This window comes from Canis aureus, chromosome 19 (genome assembly GCF_053574225.1).
Source record: "Canis aureus isolate CA01 chromosome 19, VMU_Caureus_v.1.0, whole genome shotgun sequence".
NCBI lineage: Eukaryota > Metazoa > Chordata > Mammalia > Carnivora > Canidae > Canis > Canis aureus.
The window spans coordinates 50,778,322-50,801,496 of NC_135629.1; the positions used below are offsets into that span (position 1 = coordinate 50,778,322).

Consider the following 23,175-nt stretch of genomic DNA (forward strand, 5'->3'; position numbering starts at 1 on the left):
AATATATTTAATTATTATATTTATTATAATTTATATGAGATTTTGGCCCAAGTCATGATCTCAGGGTTGTAAGATTGATACCTGCCTCAGGCTCTGTGCTGGGCATGGAGCCTGCTTATGATTTTCTCTGCTTCTCCCCCCACCCTCTTTAAATAAATAAACAAATTTTTATAATTTATTTTTTTAAAGATTTTGTTTATTTATTCACGAGAGATACAGAGACATAGGCAGAGGGAGAAGCAGGCTTCTGGCAGGGAGCCCAATGTGGGACTCGATCCCAGGACTCCGGGATCACACCCTGAGCCAAAGGTAGACGCTCAATCGCTGAGCCACCCAGGCATCCCACAGATTTTTATAATTTATGCTGAAGAAGGCTATTGTTCATTTTAGAAGAAAAATGACAATGAAGGTCAGGATGAAAATACTGGGACAAATCTGAGGTGAGTCCTACTTACATGAGAAAGCAAGGTCCAGGAGAGAATCTAGAGAGTTCATGATATTTTAAAATAAGCAAATAAAACAAATCAGTCCAGCTTCAAATTTGCAGATTCTTAGAATACTTTCATTGAAAATTTTTTATCAGGGCAGCCTGGGTGACTGCCCTTCAGCCATTGTCAATCCATTCAAATGCATGAAAGGATGCTCATTGGACAGAGACCCTATGAATGTAAACACTGTAGGAAAGCTTTCATTTATTGCAAATTTTTAAAAAGATTTTACACTTTTATATTTACATATATATATATATATATATATATATATAAATTCCAATTTTCTTTCTTAATAAAACACTACATTTCATTGGCTTGAAGAACCTGGTTTCATAACAGTTACCACATACTTTTTAAAAGATATTTTCCATTTATTTTTAATTTTTTTTAATTTTTAAAATTTTTTTCTTTTTTTAAAAGATTTTATTTATTCATGAGAGACACACAGAAGAGGTAGAGACATAGGCAGAGGGAGACTTATTCTTTGTGCTGTCAATCAAGCATATACTCCAAACCAACCACTGCCTGCTAGACTTCCATTTGACCTGAGCATTGGGATCTACAGTTGTTTCCACAGTTCAACTTTGAAGATCTAGCACAGTTTGGATTTCCTGCAAGTCATGCATCCACCAGGAAACAGATTTATACAGTCGTGATTGAGGGTCTAAGCACTACTCCTTTCTCTAGATTGTATTTAGATAAGGTCTAATTTATATAGTAAACACCTTGTTCTGTTAATACCCCTGGTGATTGTGTGTTCCTGATTCCACTATGAGAGCTACATGGTGCAGTCCAAAAGAACTATGTGGGTGTTTCTTCTTCTGCACTGTGTAGTGACTGTTGTGACCTAGTCCTTCCCTGTGAAAATTGATACCTTCCTCATAACGTGTTACTCATGTATAATTCCTCCAGTATGTTTTCAATTAAGTTGGATTCTATGTGATTAAAAGTATGTGCATGCTTTACCCTAATGAATATTTCCATACTTTTTTCTTAGAAATATTATCTGTTTTCCATGCCTTTGTATGCTAAGAAATATTATGTTTCTTATTTCCTATGGGGACATGTCCAGTTGAATTTTCATGGCAACTTGCAGTATTCTCCATTTAATCATTATACATTTTTTTTAATTTTTATTTATTTATGACAGTCACACAGAGAGAGAGAGAGAGGCAGAGACACAGGCAGAGGGAGAAGCAGGCTCCATGCACCGGGAGCCCTACATGGGATTCGATCCCGGGTCTCCAGGATCGCGCCCTGGGCCAAAGGTAGGAGCCAAACCACTGCGCCACCCAGGGATCCCTCATTATACATTTTAAATCAATATTATACCTTTGTAAAAGTTCAGATATTCTTTGTATTTTTTATTTTTTATACTTAGATGTAACCAATATATTTTTTTTTTCAAATAAAAAAGGTCTCACATGTTTATTACTGAACCAACCTACTGGTACAGAAACATAGAACAGAGAAAAATCATTTCCCCCAACAAAATATGTCTACTGTTCCAGTAGTAAGGATGTTTACAGAGTGATATGAGCACGTGACTTCCATGTTGCATAAATATGTGTGCCATCTTACATGAGTTCTCTTACAGACCCAGCTGGGTTCTTCCCCAGTGCCTCCTTTTGGAGTTGTGCCTCATTTTATTACGAGGCTTTCTCTGAATCCGCTGGGGAATAGAAGATTCTGCTTTTGTTTCTTGGCCAGGAATCAATTGATCCTGAAAGTCTTGTGAGAAGACATGGGTGAAGAACAGTCAACTGCCCACACCATGATGGTGGGGAAAAAAGGAGAGAATCCAAGATATTTTTTAATAGGCAAAGGAATAAACCATCACTGGTTCATTTATAGGATGAAATATTGTTCAGTAATGAAAAGAAATTAGGTTATCAAGCCATGAAGACATGGAATAACCTGAAAATTATTGCTAAGTTAAAAAAGCCAATATGACAAGGCTACATACTATATGATTCCAAGCTGGCACTGTGGGGAAGCTAAAAATATAAGACACCAAAAAGATCTTTGGTTGCCAGGGATTTGGGGGCAGGCAGGAGGGATGAATGAATGACTAGTGAAACACAAGAGATTTGTAGGACAGTGAAAGTATTCTGTGATACAGAAATGATGGAGACATGCCATTTTACATTATCCAAAGCCCAGACATAGGGATCCCTGGGTGGCACAGCAGTTTGGCGCCTGCCTTTGACCCAGGGCACGATCCTGGAGACCTGGGATCGAATCCCACGTCGGGCTCCCGGTGCATGGAGCCTGCTTCTCCCTCTGCCTATGTCTCTGCCTCTCTCTCTCTCTCTCTCTCTCTCTCTCTCTGTGTGACTATCATAAATAAATAAATAAATAAATAAATAAATAAATAAATAAATAAAAATTAAAAAAAAAAAAACAAAGCCCAGAGATAGTGTGACATAGAGTCAACCCTAATGCAAACTATGCACTTTCATACCTCAAAGTTGGCTCTTCATAGTAGCAAATGTACCATAGTAACACAAGATATATAGGATAAATGAAGGTGCCTGGCTGGCTCAGTCAGTAGAGGATGTGACTCTTGATCTTGGGGTCATGAGTTTAAGCCCCAAGTTGGATGTAGAACTTACTTAAAAAATAAAAATTAAAAATTTTATATATATGTAATAGATGGTGTCCAGGCAGAAGGGTTATGTGGGAAGTCTCTGCACTTTCTGATCAAGTTTTCTGAAGACCTAACTGCTCTTTAAAAAGAAATGAAGTTGGGGTTGCCTGGGTGGCTCAGTTAATTAAGCGTCTGCCTTTGGCTCAGGTCATGATCTCAGGACCCTGGGATTGAGCCCTGTGTTGGGGCTCCCTGCTCAGTAGGGATCCTGCTTCTCCCTCTCCCTCTGCCTGCCACTCCCCTTGCTTTTGTTCTCTCTTTCTCTGTGTCAAGTAAATAAATAAGGTCTTAAAGGAAAAAAAAAAAAAAAAAAAAGGTTGGGACGCCTGGGTGGCTCAGTAGTGGAATGTGTGCCTTTGGCTCAGGGCATGATCCCGGAGTTCTGGGGTCGAGTCCTGCATCGGGCTCCTTGCATGGAGCTTCTCCTCCCTCTGCTTATGTCTCTGCCTCTCTCTCTCTCTCTCTCTGTCTCTCATGAATAAATAAATAAAATCTTTTTTAAAAAAAGGTGATTTCCTCTTGGGGGGTTGGGGCATCCTGTCCCTGCCTGCCTGTTCCAACTATCCATCATTAGTACATACTAAGATAACATCTTTTTTTTTTTTTTTTTTAGTTTTTATTTATTTATGATAGTCACAGAGAGAGAAAGAGAGAGGCAGAGACATAGGCAGAGGGAGAAGCAGGCTCCATGCACCGGAAGCCCGATGTGGGATTCGATCCCGGGTCTCCAGGATCACGCCCTGGGCCAAAGGCAGGCGCCAAACCGCTGCGCCACCCAGGGATCCCTAAGATAACATCTTAATGTGTGGCCAAGTGTGATGACCCCTGGGTCCAGTCCTTCATCAGAGATATCCTTTTTTTTTAAAGATTTTATTTATTTATTCATGAGAGACACACACACAGAGGCAGAGACACAGGCAGAGGGAGAAGCAGGCTCCCTGCAGGGAGCCCCACACAGGACTCGATCCCAGGTCTCCAGGATCACACCCTGGGCTTTAGGTGGTGCTACACCGCCGCCGTGCCACTTGGTCTGTCCCATCAGGGATATCCTAATTAAGAAATGAAAGGGCAGCCCGGGGTGGCTTGGCGGTTTAGTACTGCCTTCAGCCCAGGGCGTGATCCTAGAGACCCAGGATCGAGTCCCGTGTTGGGCTCCCTTCGTGGAGCCTGCTTCTGCCTCTGCCTGTGTCTCTGCCAATCTCTCTCTCTCTCTCTCTGTGTCTCTCAAGAATAAATAAATAAAATCTTAAAAAAAAAAAGAAAAGCAACAGGTACGAATGTGGTGATATTGTCTCAAAGGCTATGAACTCCCATTGTTTTTGTTTTTGTTTTTCTTTTGGGGGGGGGCTTGTGCTCCCCTTAAACGCACTAGTACTCGGCGAAGTGCCTGGAATAGGGTATGTGCTATGCAGATAGGGCGGGCACTTCCTTTTCTTTTTTTTTTTTCTTTTTAAATTTTTTTTATTGGAATTCAATTTGCCAACATATAGCATAACACCCAGTGTTCATCCCGCCAAGTGCCCCCCTCAGTGCCCATCACCCAGTCACCCCAACCCCCCACCCACCTCCCCTTCCACTAAGTCCCATTGTTTTTCACTCAGGTACTCCTAAGGAGCTACCCAGGAAGCCCAGAAGTCTGGGAAAGAGGAGACCTCCTCCAGCACCTTGGTGTCAGACAAGAGTTTGCAGAAGGGCAGGGCACTCCCTCCTGCAGATGGCTATCCCAGAGGTCCAAGGTTTGGCTCCATCACGTCTCAGGGAGAGTCTGGGTAGTGAGCTGAGCCTCTAAGGTCCAGTTTCCAGGGCCCAAGGCAAAAAGGAAGGTGGGATAGGTGGTCACAGGGAGCTATCCACAAAGTAAATAGCTCTTGCTAAGTGGAGGTATTACTCTGTTAATGACTTATATTAAGGGCCTAAGGGCATATTTTTACACCAGAAGACAATGGACCTCTTAAGACCATCTTGGATGACTCCAGGAGAATAGCGAGGAAGTAAGTGAAGCCTCCATAGAAGAGTCTCTGTGGGTGCTACCCTGGGTGCCAGTTGCTTGGCAGTTTGAAAAATCTCCAGCATTTTGTGGTAAGAGTGCTGAGTCATGCTGGGCCCGTGTGCAAGTAACAACATAAAAGGGTTAAAAAAAATTTGTAAACCTGGGAGGGGAGACACCACGATTATGAAGGTGGTTTTCCCAGGGCAAGGCTGATTCATTGCACTCCGGATGTGCTGGCCCCCGTGATTTCCCCAAATGTAGGAAACTAGACTATATAATTTGTGGTAGTGGGGGCATTCGTGCTTTCCCCTAAAAAAAATTATAAACAAGAAATAGCAAAATAAATCAGTAGATGTTGTAGGTGCTGGTGAGAACGTCAGGTATTTCTTCATGGCATCCTGGAAGGAGCAGGGTGCCTCAGATTAGCAAGTCATTTCCAGAAATATAACAAATTGTCAGAGCCTCAATTACACATGTGGCAAGGTCTCATAGCTTTTTGTCATCTCTTCTCAGTAACTGTGTGTCCTGAATATTGTCAGAGGACGATGTCACTAATGTAATGTGGCACCTGTTTTCTTGGAGAGCTGGGATGCAGTTCCAATCGTGCCTGCAATGATTGTGGGAGGGCAAAGCTGTTGAAGATCCATGAGGATAACCCAGTAAAGTTGTATCGTGTCCCTTCAAAGTGAAGGCTATTGAGACAGGCACTGAATAGAACAGACCATGCTGAATCCACGATGGGGCGATAGCTGCCTGTTGCTGATCCGAGGGTGTTGGTAATTTCCATAGAGCTAGGGACTAGGCATAGAGGTCTGTTGGGTGCAGCCACAGCTACAGGGTGGTGGTGATAATCCACTGGGAGGTCTCATCTGTTCCTTCCAGATCTAAGAACAGGCCAAATTCGGCTGCTCAAAGGAGAGATACCAGTAATAATCCATCCTTCACCAAATAGGCCTTGTATATGGTTTCAACCTTTCAAGGAAGGGCCAGTGCAGTTTCCACTGGGCCTTATTAGCCACTTTATTTGAAGGATAAGGTTCATGGGGTCTCATTTTTCCAAAATCATTTGTAAGTGGCAACGGCTTTCTTTAATTTTAGTTTACAAATCATTTGTTCAGAGCTTCCCAGCTCACTATGAGTTATTATAGGACAGTGGGTGCTATGACCATGGGGGTTTAGACAGGATCATAGAGGCCGCTTTCAGGCAACAGGCTTGAGCAGTGGAAACTTAAGCAAAGGAAACTGCCCCCAGTGACCATGGAGCTAAATGAAATAGGCCTATTCAGTGACCCACCTTGAAATAGCAATGGGCCCTAACTGACCAATTACAACCACCCTATATCTGTGACCACTCACCATTGCCTCGAGGCGGACAAACTCTGCTGTCCTGCCCACTGCTCCCTTGCAGTGTATTCAATAAACTTCTATCTCTCTCTTTCACTCTTTTTAAGATTTCATTTATTTGAGAGAGAAAGAGCCCACAGGCAGGGGAGGGGCAGAGGGAGAGGAAGAAGCAGACTCCCAGCTAAGCAGAGAGCTTGACAAGGGTGGGTGGGGAGGGATCGGTCCTAGGCAGGATCATGACCTGAGCCAAAGGCAGCTGCTTAACCAAATGAGCCACCCAGGCACCCAACGACCAAGTACTGATTAACTGAAGGTTTCTGAATTAGTGCATTACATCAGAGAGCAAAATTAATCCAGAATTTTACCTTGCAGAGGCTAAAAGCCAAGCAGTGTGCCTTTATCTGCTATGTCATGTAAATAAAGTTTCCAAACACCCTCCTCTCTTTGGGGCCAAATGGAAACTGAGTGTTTTCTGGATTTCCGATTTGTCAAACTGGTCTTTTGTTTCAGTATTTTATTTTATTTTTTTAAAGATTTTATTTTTTTATTCATGAGACACACAGAGGCAGAGACACAGGCAGAGGCAGAAGCAGGCTCCATGCAGGGAGGCCGACATGGGACTCTATCGAAGGTCTCCAGGATCAGGCCCTGGGCTGCAGGTGGCACTAAACCACTGAGCCACCCGGGCTGCCCTTTTGTTTCAGTATTTTATCTATTAGTTCCTTATTCTTGACCATCCCTGTTTTCTTTTCTTTGTCACTAGATATACTTCACGGGAGGGGGTGCCTCTCTACCCTGGTATTTACACATTTTCCCTCCAGAGCCTCCAAGCAGCACCATCAGGGTTAGGAGTCTCTCCCATGACAACTGGTCACTTTACTGGGTTTAAGGACCATGCGTTTATGTCAACTTTGAACTAATCCCTTTGCTGGGCCAGGGGGACCCTGAGTGTTGTCCCCGGGAGCCTGAGGCTCAGGATCTCTGCTGCAGTAGCAGAGATAAATGAAGGGTCCCAACCAACTTCATGAGAGCAGGAGTGTGGACTCAGCCTGCCACCTGCTGGCTGCCTTTGACCTTTAATTTCTCTACATAAATGACTATTTCAAGAGTGACCACCTGATGGGCCCTCCTGGGATGGGAGGATATAGTCTCCTGGGCCACCCCACCCTCAGGGATACGGGGCCAACCCAGCCTCTGTGACAGAGGTCACAGCTTCACCCTAACACAGATATAAACCAGCAAATACATCTACCAGGACCACTTTAAGGAGGGCCTCAGTCTTACACGCCTTCTCTCAAATACCTAGGGATTTTGTAAACTGCCAACTCTGGTAGGCTGAACACAGAACTGAGGCTTGGGAGGGTCACCAGTGCGACACAGGGGGAGGGCAGCACCGGTGACAGCAGGAGCTTCTAGCAAGGAGCCCCCCCAGAACATGCTGCCATCAGGCATCAGAGCAGGTGAGCAAGTCAGAGCAAGAGAAGCAGATCCACAGCATAGCAGTCATGTCTGGACAAGGCTCACGGGGGCCAATAATTATGGTCACCTGCACAGGAGTGGCTCAAGTGTTAAGATAGATGACAGTGAACACCCTTCCCCCTGGCCCTGACACGCACACACACTCACAGAGGGTAGGAACAGGCCTAGGGTCCACAGAACAGGACTATCAGGGGAAGGTAGGCCGGTCTCTCAAGCAGCTCTGAAATGGCTTCAGGATGCAGGGAAGGACAGCTGGCTGAGTGTTCACTGTGGGACGTGAGAGAGGAGACCACCCAGGCTTGCTCATCGGCTCTTTTTTTTTTTTTTAAGAGATCTTCTTTATTTATTCATGATAGACATAGAGAGAGAGAGAGGCAGAGACACAGGCGGAGGGAGAAGCAGGCTCCCTACCGAGAGCCCGATGCGGGGGGGGGGGGGGGGGGGGGGGGGGGGGGGGGGACGGGACGGGACGGACGGACCCAATCCCTGGTCTCCAGGATCACGCCCTGGGCCGAAGGCAGGCGCCAAACCACTGAGCCACCCAGGGATCCCCCTCATGGCTCTTCCAGCTGAGAGCACAAGGGGTGAGGGTGGAGATGTGGGGGAGCACAGAGGGCGGGATGAGGCTTAAGCTGTCAGCACTCAAACACCCAAAAATACAAAGTCTGACTGCTCGTTACGATGAATAACAAAGTCTGACTGCTCGTTACGATGAATAAGTGCATTAGAAAAACATGTATTCACAATTGCTTGATTTTATTCTTTTTTAAGAAAGATTTATTTATTCACGAGAGACACACACACACAGAGAGGCAGAGACACAGGCAGAGGCTCCCCAGGGCTCAATCCTGGATCCTGGGATCACGCCCTGAGCCACCCGAGCGTCCCACAACTGCTTGATTTTATTTTATTTTTTTAAGATTTTATTTGTTTATTCATGACAGACATAGAGAGAGAGAGAAGCAGAGACATAGGCAGAGGAGAAGCAGGCTCCACACAGGGAACCCCACGTGGGACTCGATCCCGGGACCCCAGGACCACACCCAGGGCCAAAGGTGACGCTAAACCACTGAGCCACCAGGTCTGCCCAATTGCTTGATTTTAAATGAAGAAACCCAAACAGGAGGCTCATGAATTGATCAGCATAGTATATTTGGAGGGTGGCTGGAGTAACAGCACTGGGGGGACCAGGAGAGGTTCTCAGTGATTTTGTTCTTGTGTTCTCTCTCTGTCAAATAAATAAAAATCTAAAAAAAAAAAAAAAAATGAGCCCAAGTGCTGAGGGAAACCAGAGCCGAAGGGCTGCCCTGGTCAATCAATAAAGGAATCCAAAGGAAAGAAACCCTGGACTCAGCACAGATGAGCAGCCTGCTTCCGGAACACAGGACAGAAGGAAGCCACATTCAGAAGGTTCCACATTCTAGACACTCCTGGTGGAGACAGAAGCCCTGGAGTGGCTCAGTCCCTGATGACGGAGGGTAGGGACACCTGAGCAGTCACAGGAATGACCTCTGGGTGCCCCGCACACCCTCCCCTCCTTGGGCATGACGGATCCGCTCCCTCCCTCAGGCTCCTGGCCTAACAGGTGAGGAAACTCTCAGCAGAATTCAACTCAAGGTTCTGACCCAAATAACTGCCCCAGTCACTGACCCTAATCCAGAGTCCAGAACTGATTGTCAAGACTTTTTAATCTAAACAAATTGCCCTATACTGCAGATGCAAATCTCTAACTAACCTATGGGAGTTTTAAAGCTTCGGAGAACCTCAGCAAAGGCATAGGTCTCCCCCCACCCCGCCCCACCCCTACAGGTGCATTCCTATGTAGCTTCTCAGTGTAAAGGGCTCCTTCTCCTGCGGGTGTGAACAGGTAGAACGTATGCAGGCGGAGGCTCCGAGGAAAAGCAGCCGCGCCTTCAAGTATTTACCCCTCCAGGCTCCTGGGGGGTGGTTCGCTTAGAGCCCCGAGACCTCTGCCCACTACTGGAGTTGCTTTGGACAACCAATGTTATTTTATTTTTACGTAATCTCTACACCGAACATGGGGCTGGAACTCACAACCCAAGATTAAGAGTCACATGAGGAGTGTTATTTTTTATTTTTTAAAGGATTTTATTTTTTAAGATTTTATTTATTCATGACCGACACAGAGAAAGGCAGAGACACAGGCAGAGGGAGAAGCTCCTCAAGGGGGAGAGACACTGGATCTGGGGCTCCAGGACCTTGCCCTGAGCCGAAGGCAGATGCTCAACCACTGAGCCCCCCAGGTGCCCCAAAGATGTTATTTACTTGAGAGAGCGCACAAGCATGGGGAGCTGCAGAGGAAAAGGGAGAAGCAGACTTTCCACTGAGCAGGGAGCCCAGTGCTGGCTTGGGCTTGATCCCAGTACTCAGAGTAGACACTTAACAGACTGGGCCACTCAGGCGCCCCAGGAGTGTTATTTTTAAATTTTTATCTGTTAATTTTAGCAGAGAGGGGCAGAAGGGAAGGTGACAGGGACAAGCAGTCCAGTCATTCATCATCCAGCCGAGATACTCAGGCGCCCCAATACCAGTGTTATTTTAAATGACACAAACCCAGCCTTTGAACACTCCAGCAAAATTTATGTGGAAAGAGGGAAGAAGGGATCCCTGGGTGGCTCAGCGTTTTAGCACCTGCTTTCTGCCCAGGGTGTGATCCTGGAGCCCCCAGATCGAGTCCCACATCGGGTTCCCTGGATGGAGCCTGCTTCTCTCTCTGCCTGTCTCTGACTCTCTCTCTCATGAATAAATAAATACAATTTTTTAATAAAAGGGAAGAAAATTGTAAGGCACTTTGCTAGCTCAACAAGAAAGCCCCCAAGTATCTATTGCATTCTGAAAGGGAAAAAAAAAAGTTATTTCCATTGGGAGAAATTTTTATACACCATTAATCATAACTGCACACAAGTCTGCAAATTTAAACCCTTTAAATCCTTTTGAACTCACCCCAAATGAAAGAACAGAGTTCAAAATTTTACTAACCTGATCAAAGGAAGATTAAAGGGAAATAAATAATATTTAATACATGCAATATAATCTTGGAATATTTTTTCCCCAAAATTCACCAATTTGCCTCTTTGGAAATATTTTACACCGTGGTTTTTTTTTGTTTTGTTTTGTTTTTTTTTTTGTTTAAGATTTTATTGGGGGATCCCTGGGTGGCACAGCGGTTTGGCGCCTGCCTTTGGCCCAGGGCGTGATCCTGGAGACTCGGGATGGAATCCCACGTCGGGCTCCCGGTGCATGGAGCCTGCTTCTCCCTCTGCCTGTGTCTCTGCCTCTCTCTCTCTCTCTCTCTCTCTCATAAATAAATAAAAAAAAAATTAAGATTTTATTGGGCAGCCCCGGTGGCGGTGGCGCAGCGGTTTAGCGCCGCCTGAAGCCCGGGGTGTGATCCTGGAGATCCGGGATTGAGTCCCAAGTCAGGCTCCCTGCATGGAGCCTGCTTCTCCCTCCGCCTGTGTCTCTGCCTCTCTCTCGCTCTCTCTGAATGAATGAATGAATGAATGAATGAATGAATGAATGAATGAATGAATAAATAAATAAATCTTTAAAAAAAAAGATTTTATTTATTCATGAGAGACACAGGCAGAGGGAGAAGCAGTCTTCCAAGAGGGACTGGTTCCCTGGACCCCAGGATCATGCCTTGAGCCACCCAGGCGTCTCTTACACCCTGTTTCGAGTTGTGATTACATACATTTTTATTTATTAAAAGCTGAGACTGGGCAGCCCGGGTGGCTCAGTGGTTTAGCGCTGCCTTCAGTCCGGGGTGTGATCCTGGAGACCTGGGATCGAGTCCCACGTCGGGTTCTCTGCATGGAGCCTGCTTCTCCCTCTGCCTGTGTCTCTACCTCTCTCTCTCTCTCTCTCTCTCTCTCTCTGTGTGTGTCTCATCAATCAATAAATAAATCTTTAAAAAAAAAAGCTGAGACTAAAGGTAATAAATCTTGTAACTCAGGTTGGGGTAACGCTGACAGCACAGATCACCCAGGAAAGTTTCAAAGACCAACCTCCCCCCAAAGGACCTCCCACAGGATGTCTGTACCCAGTAAAGATCCTGGGGGGAGAGGCACAGGATTCCCTACAAGGTAGTTCCAGGGAATTATTCTTGGCGTTTCTCTCAAGTAAAATAGCCACAGAGATAAAAAACCAAACCTGTTACAGGGAGTCCTCCACCGACCGCGGAGGACAGATATCGCTGATGCTGTAAATCCGAGAGCGGAGTACGTCTGGGGACGCGGGGCGGGATCTGGAAACAAGCATTTATTGCCAGTCCCAGGAAAGGACGGGCTGGGACACAGGATCGTGGATTTGAGACTCTGCTTCCCAAACATCTAGAACACTCAGGAGAAAAGGGGCGCCCCCAGGAGAATGGAGAGACTGGGGACCCCACAGACCACAGCACCTCCTGCTCACGAACCTGCTCACGAACCTGCTCACGACTGTCCCATGACGACCCTCCCCGTGGTCACCGCACCATCGGGGAGACGCGGCCGCGCGCAGGGACCGGAGGGGACGCCGCGGTCCCAGCTGCCGGCTCCGCCCGCACGCGGCGCGCCGGAGGGGACTGAGGTCCGAGCGGCGCCCCCGGGGACTTGGGTCCACAGACGCGGGTGATGGTGGGGCGGGGGTCCCCGCCACTCAGTGTTGAGGTCGCTTCAAACCTGCCCATCAGCCCCCGTCAGGGCACCCCAGGAAGCACGCTCACCACTAGGTTTCCTGGGTCCCCCGGCGTCCTTCCTATGACCCCGACGACCAGCGCACATCCCTGCACGACAGAAGCTACAGCACAGCAGCTTGGGACCTGGAAGGGCAGGCGACCGCGACCTGCGGCGCAGGGAGGCTGGAGGTAGCCGCGCTGTCTGTCGGGGGGGAGGTTGCAGAGGGGCCCCCCATCCATCTGTACTGCCCCGGCCCCGATCGGATTGTTTGCGACCCAGCCCCCCCCCCCCCCGCCCCGCCACCCACACGTGTGACAACTGGTCTGAGGTTACCCGAGCCCCATGGGAGCCTAGAGTAGTCCTCTGCAGGGGGGTTTGCATTGAAATGGAAGGCTCGCGACGCCTGGGTGGCTCTGCTGCTGAGCGTTTACTTTCCGCTCCCGGCATGAGCCCAAGATCTGGAATCGAGTCCCGCGTCGGGCTCCCTGCGAGGAGCCTGCTTCTCCCTCTGCCTCTCTCTCTCTCTCTCTCTCTCTCTCTCTGTGTATGTGTGTGTCTCATGCATAAGTAAATAAAATCTTTTAAAAAATGAAAAATAAAAATATTTATTTATTCACGAGAGACACACAGAGGCAGAGACACAGGCAGAGGGAGAAGCAGGCTCCTCGCAGGGAGCCCGACGTGGGACTCGATCCTGGGACCTCAAGATCGGAAGGCAGACGCTCACCCACTGAGCCGCTCAGGCATCCCGAGATCTTTTTTTAATGCATTTTTTGGACTGAAGGAAGAAAAAATAAGAAAAGGTCATGTAAATGCAAGATGTACCTGGAAAATATTAATATGCACAAAAAAGATTGGATTGCAAGACTCTTTTTGCATTACAAAACTCTTAAAGCATTTGTCTAGCCAAGCCTTCCTTAACTACCAGGTTTGTAGGAAAATGACTTTCAACACACAAAGTAGAGGATTCAGCGTCCATCAGGGAGGGCTCTCTAATTCAGACAAGTGACAATACAGAAACCACGGAAAAGGATGGATGGTGAGCACTTAAAATACATAAACAAACATTTAAGATGAAAGCAAACATGGGAGGTGCCTGGGTGGCTCAATGGTTGAGCATCTGCCTTGGGCTCTGAGCATGATGCTGGGGTCCTGGGATAGAGTTCCGCATCAGGGCAGGCTGCTTCTCCCATTGCCTATGTCTCTGCTTCTCCTTGTGTCTCTCATAAATGAATAAATAAGATCTTAAAAAATAAAATAAATAAAATCTTAAAAGAAGGGCGCCTGGGTGGCTCAGTGGTTGAGCATCTGCCTTCCGCTCAGGTCATGATCCTGGAGTCCTGGGATGGAGTCCCACATCGGGCTCCCTGCAGGGAGCCTGCTCCTCCCTCTGCCTGTGTCTCTGCCTCTCTCTCTGTCTCTCATAATAAATAAATAAAATCTTTAAAAAAATACCAAGCAAACATGGGTATGTAGGGGTAGAAGAAATGTCATCCTTTCCTCCAAGCCTCTTACAGCTGGTTTAGGAATTAAGTTGACACAAGCGGATTAACAGGAGAAAAACCAGTTTTATTATGTGTACAGGGAGACCTGTAATGAAACCGAGACCCAAAGAAAACACAAGTGCAGTCAGTTTTTATACATTTTAGACAGACACATTTCTAAGGAATTGACAGTATAAAGAAAACAGGTATTTGGAAGGTTGTTTTGTTTTTGTTTTTGTTTTGGCTTTTCTTTCTTTTTTTTTCTTTTTTTTTTTTTTTTGTTTTTAAAGATTATATGTATTTATTTGACAGAGCACAAGCAGGGGGAGAAGGCAGGGGAAGGGAGTAGTAGGCTTCCTGCTGAGCAGGGACCTGATCCCAGTGCCCCGGGATCCTGACCTGAGCCGGAAGCAGCCGCTTAACTAACTGGAACAACGCAGTCACCCCTGAAAGTTTTAATTAGTAAGGAATTCTAGGGGTGCCCTGCTGGCTCAGTCAGAAGATCATGCGACTCTTGATCTTGGGTATGAGTTTGAGCCTTATGTGGGGTGTAGAGATTACTTTAAAATAAATAAGTAAAATTTGGGACACCTGGGGGGCTCAGCAGTTAAGCGCCTGCCTTGGCCTGGGGTGTGATCAAGTCCCACATCAGGTTTCCTGCATGGAGCCTGCTTCTCCCTCTGCCTGTGTCTCTGCCTCTCTGTGTGTGTCTCATGAATAAATAAATAAGATCTTTTTAAAAAAATAAGTAAAATTTAAAAAATAATTCCTTATCTTTAAAAAAAAGATTTTATTTGTTTATTCATGAGAGACACAGAAGGAGAGGCAGGGACAAAGGAGAAGCAGGCTCCCTCTGGGAAGCCTGATGTGGGACACTCTATCCCAGGACCCGGGGATCATGACCTGAACGGAAGGCACACACTCAACCCAGGCGCCCCCCAAAAAGAAGGAATTCTAAATGGAATTTGGGCTGAGGTAGTAGATTAGAAAAAAAGTAACAAGGTTTGTTTCTATGGCTTTCTTATCCTTAAAGTCCCCATTTCTGGTGATAAGGATATCTTTTTACTTCTTAGTAGAGGGATGGTACCTTTCTTTCTCTCTCTTTCTTTCTTTCTTTCTTTCTTTCTTTCTTTCTTTCTTTCTTTCTTTCTTTCTCCTTCCTTCCTTCCTTCCTTTAAGATTTTATTTATTTATTTGAGAGAGAGAGAGCTTGAGAGAGTGCACACAAGTGGGAGGAGGAGCAGAGGGAGATGGAGAAGCAGGCTCCTTGCTGAGCAGGGAGCCAGTCATGGGGCTCAATCCCAGGACCCTGAAATCACGACCTGAACTAAAGGCAGAGAAATGCTTAACCATCTGAGCCACCCAGGTGCCCTAGGAGGGTACTTTTCATATGGGAGATTTGTTTCATGTCTAGGGGGGAACAGAGGTGTCCTTGTACTGTTCTGTCCACTTCCCAAGTAGTTCCAATTCATTTTTTTTATTTTTTTAATTTTTATTTATTTATGATAGTCACAGAGAGAGAGAGAGAGAGGCAGAGACATAGGCAGAGGGAGAAGCAGGCTCCATGCACCGGCAGCCCGACGTGGGATTCGATCCCGGGTCTCCAGGATTGCGCCCTGGGCCAAAGGCAGGCGCCAAACCGCTGCGCCACCCAGGGATCCCCAAGTAGTTCCAATTCAAAATCAATATGCCATTGAGGTACATTTTGGGGCAGTCTGCCCTGGGCCCCCCTACAGGTATGGGGATGGACGACAAATGTACAAACATTACACATTCTGACAAGGTGGGAACCATGTAACTGTGAGAAGAAAAGGGAGCTAGAGAAATGGGGTATGTATGTAGAGGCCATCCAAGGGGATTTAAGGGATCGAAAGCCAACCCTGATAACCAGATAGTGACCAGTTAGATAAGAAAACAAAAACAAAAAAAGACATTAGAAAGAGATAAGTACAAAGACAACCACTAGAACAAAAATGGAAACTTTCTTTGTGGTGTTTCTCTTGATGGGCTGTGGGGCAATGATCCGTGATCCATCGAGTGGGTGGAAGTGACAAGAATTTACCTGTGGCAGAACAAAGGAGATTATCCTCGAGGGAGCAGCAGGCAGGACAGCAGAGGACAGGCTGTCTGCCACAGGGCAGTGGGTGGGGGCTGTATGTAAAGAGAGAAGGTGAGGCGGTATGGTGACATAGGAAATTCTCCCTTCCTTGGGAACTGTGCCTGGTTTTAAGTAGCCCACGGGTTAGTTAGAGTCTATGGGTATTTTGAGGTGGGTCCCCCATGGGCCTGTTTGTCTTCAACCTGGGGGTCACTTGTGTCTTGATCAAGTTTCCATTGATTCAAGCCTGTTGTCTAAAAGTGACTCTACATTCTCAAATTGCAAAAAAAAAACACAGAAAATATCTCAGAGAGAAAAACAAAATCTAGGTAATTGCAAGTCTTTCGATATCTAGAAAAAAATGATACCATAGTCACAAAAAGCACACCTACTACCCATGCTTTGGTACCTACAACTATTATTTTCTTTTTTATTATTTTTTTAAAAAGATCTTATTTGGGGGTGCCTGGGTGGCACAGTTGGTTAAGCGTCTGACTCTTGATTTCGACTCAGTTTGTGATCTACAGATGGGATGGAGTCCTGCGTCAGCCTCTGCACCCAGCGCAGAGTCAATTTGCCATTCTCTCTCCCTCTCCTTTGTCTGCCCATCGCCCTGATCACGTGAGCCAGAAAGAAAGAAAGAAAGAAAGAAAGAAAGAAAGAAAGAAAGAAGAAAACCTTTAAAAAATCTTATTTTGGGGGTGCCTGGGTGGCTCAACAGTTGAGCATCTGCCATTTGCTCAGTCAGAAGAGCATGTTACTCTTGATCTTGGGTGTGGGTTTGAGGTCGTGATCCTGGGGTCCTGGGAGCAAGTCCGGCATCAGGCTCCCCCACAGGGAGCCTGCTTCTCTGCCTCTCTCTGTGTCTCTTATGAATAAATAAATAAAATCTTTTTTAAAAAAATCTTATTTTTAATGTGTTTTTGTTTAGATTTTATTTATTTGAGACAGAGAGAGAAGCATAAGGGGGGGGAGGGGGGGAGTGGCAGGCAGAGGGAGAGGGAGAAGCAGGCTTCCTGCTGAGCAGAGAGCCCAACATGGGGCTCTATCCTAGGACCCTGATATCACAAAGCCCAGGACCCTGAGGTCATGACCTGAGCCAAAGACAGACACTTAACTGAGCCAGCCAGGTGCCTCCTCCCAGGACTACTATTACTTAACAATAACAACAAAAAGTAACAATAGCATGTGTACATCCATGTTTATAACAGCATTTTTAATAAAGATTTTATTTATTTATGAGACACATAGAAAGAGAGAAACACAGGCAGAAGGAAGAGAATCAGGCTTCATGCAAAGAGCCTGATGTGGGACTTGATCCCCTGAATCCAGGATCATGCCCTGAGCCAAAGGCAGATGCTCAACCGCTAAGCCACCCAGGCATCCCTATAACACCATTTTTTAAAAAATATTTTATTTTTTTAATCATGAAAGACACACACACACACACACAGAGAGAGAGAGAGAGAGGCACAGGCACAGGCAGAGGGAGAAGCAGGCTCCACGCAGGGAGCCCGATGTGGGACTTGATCCTCCAGGATCACACCCTGGGCCAAAGGTGGCACTAAACTGAGCCACCCGGGCTGCCCAATATAACACCATTTTTAACAATATCTAAATGTAGGAGCAGCCCAAGGATCCATCCACCATTGAATGGATAAACAAAATGTGGTCTAGTCATACAATGGAATACTTGTCAGTCTTAAAAAGGAAGTAAAATATGCAATGTGCTACAACAGAGATGAAGATTGAGGACGTTGTACTCTATGAAATAAACCAGTCATGAAAAAAAGAGATCAATATTGTATAATTCTACTTCTAGGAGGTACTTAAGTTAGTCAAATCACAAAAACAGGGGCACCTGGGTGGCTCAGTTGAGTGCCTTTGGCTCAGGTCGTGATCCCAGGGTTCCCTGCAGGGAGCTTGCTGCTTCCTCTGCCTGTGTATCTGCCTTTGTGTCTCTCATGAATAAATAAATAAAATCTTAAAAATAAAATCACAGAAACACAAAGTATAGTGGTTGCTGGGGCTGTGGGGTGGAGGAGAAAGGGGAATTAGGGTTTAATAGGTATGGAGTTTCAGATTTACAAGATGACAGTATGGGGACGGGCGGCGTTGGTGGCTGCACAGCAATGTGGATGTGTTTGATATCACTGATGTTGCACCTAAAAATGGCTAAGATGGCAAATGTTACGTGTATTTGAAGCCAATAAAAAAGGAATTGATGTGGGAAACAAAGGCAGAAGAGAAATTAAATGTCGTCACTACCTATAGCCCACTGACAAGTCCTTGAAACAGGCAAGGTGACATTCCTCTAGGGACTCAACTGCCTCGTTAATATTTTGCTAAGGGCAAAAGGCAATCTTAGCCTGATCCCCAGGATCCTGTAAGTCTACTTTGACATATAAAAATTTCTTTAGAAATTTCCTTTATCTTGAAATCCCCCAACACACGTGTAGACAATCATCCCCCAAACATATGACCCACTGATACACATCTGAAGGGTCTCATGTCTAAGGTTTTATTAGATGGTAATAAATTATTTTTTCCCAACAATAGCTAGCTCCCCTCAGGGTTCTGGAAACTGCTTCCAAAATTCCTTAGACAGGCTCCCTGCGGGGACCCTGCTTCTCCCTCTGTCTATGTCTCTGCTTCTCTCTCTGTGTCTCTCCTGAATAAATAAATAAAATATTTTTAAAAAATTCCTTAGAGACTTACACCCTTCCTAGCCCCCTCCCAACTTGAAAGTATATAATGGACCCTCCTCATGACCCCAATACAACTCTTTCTTCTTTCTGCCCATGGCTCCTGTCTCCATGTGTTAATAAAATCACCTTTTTGCATAAAAGACATCTCAAGGGGATCCCTGGGTGGCGCAGCAGTTTGGCGCCTGCCTTTGGCCCAGGGCGCGATCCTGGAGACCCAGGATCGAATCCCACGCCGGGCTCCTGGTGCATGGAGCCTGCTTCTCCCTCTGCCTGTGTCTCTGCCTCTCTCTCTCTCTCTCTCTCTCTCTCTCTCTCTGTGACTATCATAAATAAAAAATAAAAAAATTTAAAAAAGTCCCAAGTGTGTGCTTTTTTTTTTTAAAGATTTTTTAAAATTTTTATTTATTTATGATAGTCACACAGAGAGAGAGAGGCAGAGACATAGGCAGAGGGAGAAGCAGGCTCCATGCACCGGGAGCCTGATGTGGGATTCGATCCTGGGTCTCCAGGATCGCGCCCTGGGCCAAAGGCAGGCGCCAAACCGCTGCACCACCCAGGGATCCCACACTTGGGATATTTTGATTTATAAAAAGAAATAATATTTTTGGTCTTTGGTCCCTGGCCTGGAGCTCTTAAAATCCCTTGGCATTTCCTGTGCTGAAGCAATAAAGGTGTCTCTTGTTATGTTAATGAGATGACTTTTGAAAAGCCCTTAGGTTACCTAAGAATGGGGCCTGGTTGCCAGGGGAACCAATCACATGACTAGAGGGTTATAATTTTCTTTCTCAGCCCCTGACCTCCAGGGAGGTCCTAGAGGTTGAATCAACAGCCAACGGCCAATGATTTAATCAATTGTGCCCGTGTAATGAAAACCTCACAAAAACTCAAGAGAGCAGGGTTTGGAGAGCATTTGGGTTGGTGAACATCTGGAGATTTGAGGAGACTGCAGGGCCAGTAAGCTTCCTGTCCCTTTCCCCATACCTTGTCCTTTGCATCTCTTCCTTCTGGTTATTCCTGAGTTATATCTTATAATAAACTTTAGTACAGTGTTTCTCTGGGTTCTGTGGGCCACATTAGCAAATTAATCATTAACCGTTCCTCCCCCCCCTTTGGGTTCCATAGAAGTACCTCTTAACCTGATGCAAGTACTTGCACCATATAGGTCTAACTTTGGGGGACCACCTGCATCACTGCCTCCGGAAATGAGACACAACTTTGAAGTGATTTGTTCCATTCTCAGGGCTGAGAGACTGGATCAATGAGTTTTGGAGCAATCTACCAACTAAGGACAGGTTCAAACCTACATTCTCCAGGCGGCCCAAGATGTTAAAATATGCCACAATATGAGACACCTGGGTGGCTGAGTCCGGTAAGCGTCTGCCTTCGGCTCAGGTCATGTTCCCAGGGTCCTAGGATTAAGCCCTACATTGGGCCAGAGAGCCTGCTTCTCCCTCTCCCGCTCCCTCTGTTATGCGCTCTCTCTCTGTCAAATAAATAAAATCATTTTTTAAAAAAGTTTTTAAAAATGCCACAATATTATTGAAATCTTTGAACAGATTCCTGAGGCCCCCCATGATCTCTTAATTTTGTTGTGGAACCTTTCAAGTTTAGGACAATGACTAGAGACTGGACTTCAGACTTGTCTATATAAATATCATAGGATTTGCTACTCTAATCCTATTTATTTTTATTTTTTAAAAGATTTTTAAAATTTTATTTTTAAGTCATCTCTGCATCCAGCATGGGGCTCAAACCCACAACTCTGACATCAAGAGTCACTTACTCCATCAACTGAGCCAGCCAGGTGCCCCTATATCCTACTGAGATGTGTACTTTCTGGGTTACAATATGCTCTAACCCTGAATTTTAGCATATCAGCTGCGATGCAGGTAAGGTCCTCACCATTGACTCTGATACCTGTGAGTCACAGAGTGGGTTGTAGGGTAAGCCTGGATTGGTTTTTGTTTTCTGTTTTTGTGATGCAAGTGCCTGATTTAGGTTTTGTTTGCCAGGGCATTCTCTTCAAAGAGGCATCCACTTCAAAGACAATATTTTGACTAAAACACATTGCCAGCCACACGACTAGGTAAAGACCCAGGCCATCTCCCCTCCACCCTGGCTCCTTTGTCTTAGAGATCTTGGTTGATTGCAGTAACTATTTGGGGCACTTGTCTTTTGTCTCCTGAGCTTAAAATCCCTGCTCTTTTGTTTTCAATTCATCAATAACAAGTGAACCGGAGAAACCCTAGGCCTCCTCCCTCACTTGATAAAAGCAGAATCCCTGGTTTTCATTCTCTTTTTCTTTCAACTGGTGGCCTTGCTGTATGGCCCCAGGTGTATTGTATAATTTCTAGAACTTGTAAGTAGTAAACCTTTATTTTTTCAAAGTTTCCAAATCAATGCTGAGGAAAGGTATCTTGCAATTATAATAAGAGTCACAAGATTCAGGGGCACCTGGGTGGCTCAGTCGGTTAAGTGGCTGCCTTCAGCTTGGGTCATGATCCCAGGGTCCTAAGATCGAGCCCCACATTGGGCTCCCTGCTTAACGGGGAGTCTGCTTCTCCCTCTCCCTCTGTCACACCCCTGCTTGTGCTTACCTGCTCTCTCTCTCTAATAAATAAATAAAATCTTTAAAAAAAAACAAAAAAGAATCAAGATTTGGTCCAGTTGTGACCTTTGGAAAGGGGAATATCTGTAGGAAGCTCACCTGGGCACAGGTGACTGCCCCAGACATTTATAACCAATAGCATTACTATCAACAAGCTGAGATATAAGCACAAATATAAGCGAAATAAGAGGAAGTCAAATGCCATAAGATCTCATTTATATATAGAATCCAGAAAAACCCTGAAAATAAACCAACAACAAAAATTGAACTCATAGCTACAGAAAAAAACACTTGTGGTGGCCAGGGGGGGCTGGAGGGAGGGGAATTAGTAAAGGGGGTGAAAAGGTATAAACTTCTAGTTATAAAATAAATAAGTTATGGGGATAATTTAATAATACTGTCTTTCTTTCTTTCTTTCTTTCTTTCCTTCCTTCCTTCCTTCCTTCCTTCCTTCCTTCCTTCCTTCCTTCTTTCTTTCTTTCTTTCTTTCTTTCTTTCTTTCTTTCTTTCTTTCTTTCTTTCTTTCTTTCTTTCTTTCTTTCTTTCTTTCTTTCTTTCTTTCTTTCTTTCTTTCTTTACACCCAACATGAGGCTCAGACTCACAACCCTGAAATCAAGAGTTGCATGCTCTACCAACTGAGCCAGCCAGTATCCCCTCTACTGCATTTTAAAAAAAGATCTTATTGGGCAGCCCGGGTGGCTCAGCGGTTTAGCGCTGCCTTCAGCCCAGGGCCTGATCCTGGAGACCTGGGATTGAGTCCCACGTCGGGCTCCCTGCATGGAGCCTGCTTCTCCCTCTGCCAGTGTCTCTGCCCCTCTTTCTCTGTGTGTCTCATGAATAAATAAATAAAATATTTTTAAAAAAAGATATTATTTATTTAGTTGACACAGAGAACAAGCAGGGGGAGCAGCAGAGGGACAGGGAGAAGCAGACTCCCCACTGAGCAGGGAGCCCAATGAGACTCAATCCCAGGACTCTGGGATCTTGACCCGACAGGAAGGCAGATGTTTAACCAACTGAACCACCCAGGTGCCTCTGTACTGCTAAAAGTAAATCTTCAAAGTACTCCTCACAAGAAAAAGTATTTTGTAACTGTGTGGGAAGGGATGCTAACTACACTGACTGTGGTGATCATTTCAATATATACTAATAACAAATAATTATGTTGTACACCTGAAACTAATGTAGGGGCTAAGGGCAGGAAGCCAGTGCAGAAACAACAGTCTGACCCCAGCTTTGTCTCCGGAAAGCGGGAAGTAAATCCTCCATGTGAAAGGTACCCTCCCTGCACTAGGATGTAAAGAGACATCCTTATCACCAGAGATAGCGAGTTTGAAGCCAAGAAGGCTGTATAAACAAACCTTGTTACTAATTCTGTTTAGAATTCCTTACTAATTGAAGCTCCTGAACATAAGTGTTCTTTGTCTTGTCAATTCTTCACAGACTTACTGTCTTTGGGGTAAAAACTTTCTGTCTTGGCATTTTAGGTCTTGATTTTATTTAAAAAACATAATAAGACTTTGGTTTTTTCCTCCCCTCAATCAGTTTCCCATCAATTTAATCGTTAGACAAGCAGAAAGAGCCTTGAAAGAGAGAAGGACATTTTTCTTCCTCAACACTAATATAATGTTCTACGTCAATTA

At 45.4% G+C, this 23,175-nt stretch overlaps 1 long non-coding RNA gene and 1 other non-coding gene across 2 annotated transcripts; both read left to right on the forward strand.

Moving 5' to 3' along the window:
* The first annotated feature begins 5,283 nt into the window (after positions 1-5,283).
* On the forward strand, positions 5,284-5,443 carry LOC144291295 (U1 spliceosomal RNA). Its single transcript, XR_013358602.1, has one exon. It is a non-coding gene; the product is annotated as a U1 spliceosomal RNA (small nuclear RNA).
* Positions 5,444-19,500: 14,057 nt separating this feature from the next.
* On the forward strand, positions 19,501-20,438 carry LOC144290516 (uncharacterized). The gene is made up of 2 exons (XR_013358125.1): positions 19,501-19,877; positions 20,086-20,438. It is a non-coding gene; the product is annotated as an uncharacterized LOC144290516 (long non-coding RNA).
* Positions 20,439-23,175: the final 2,737 nt, after the last annotated feature.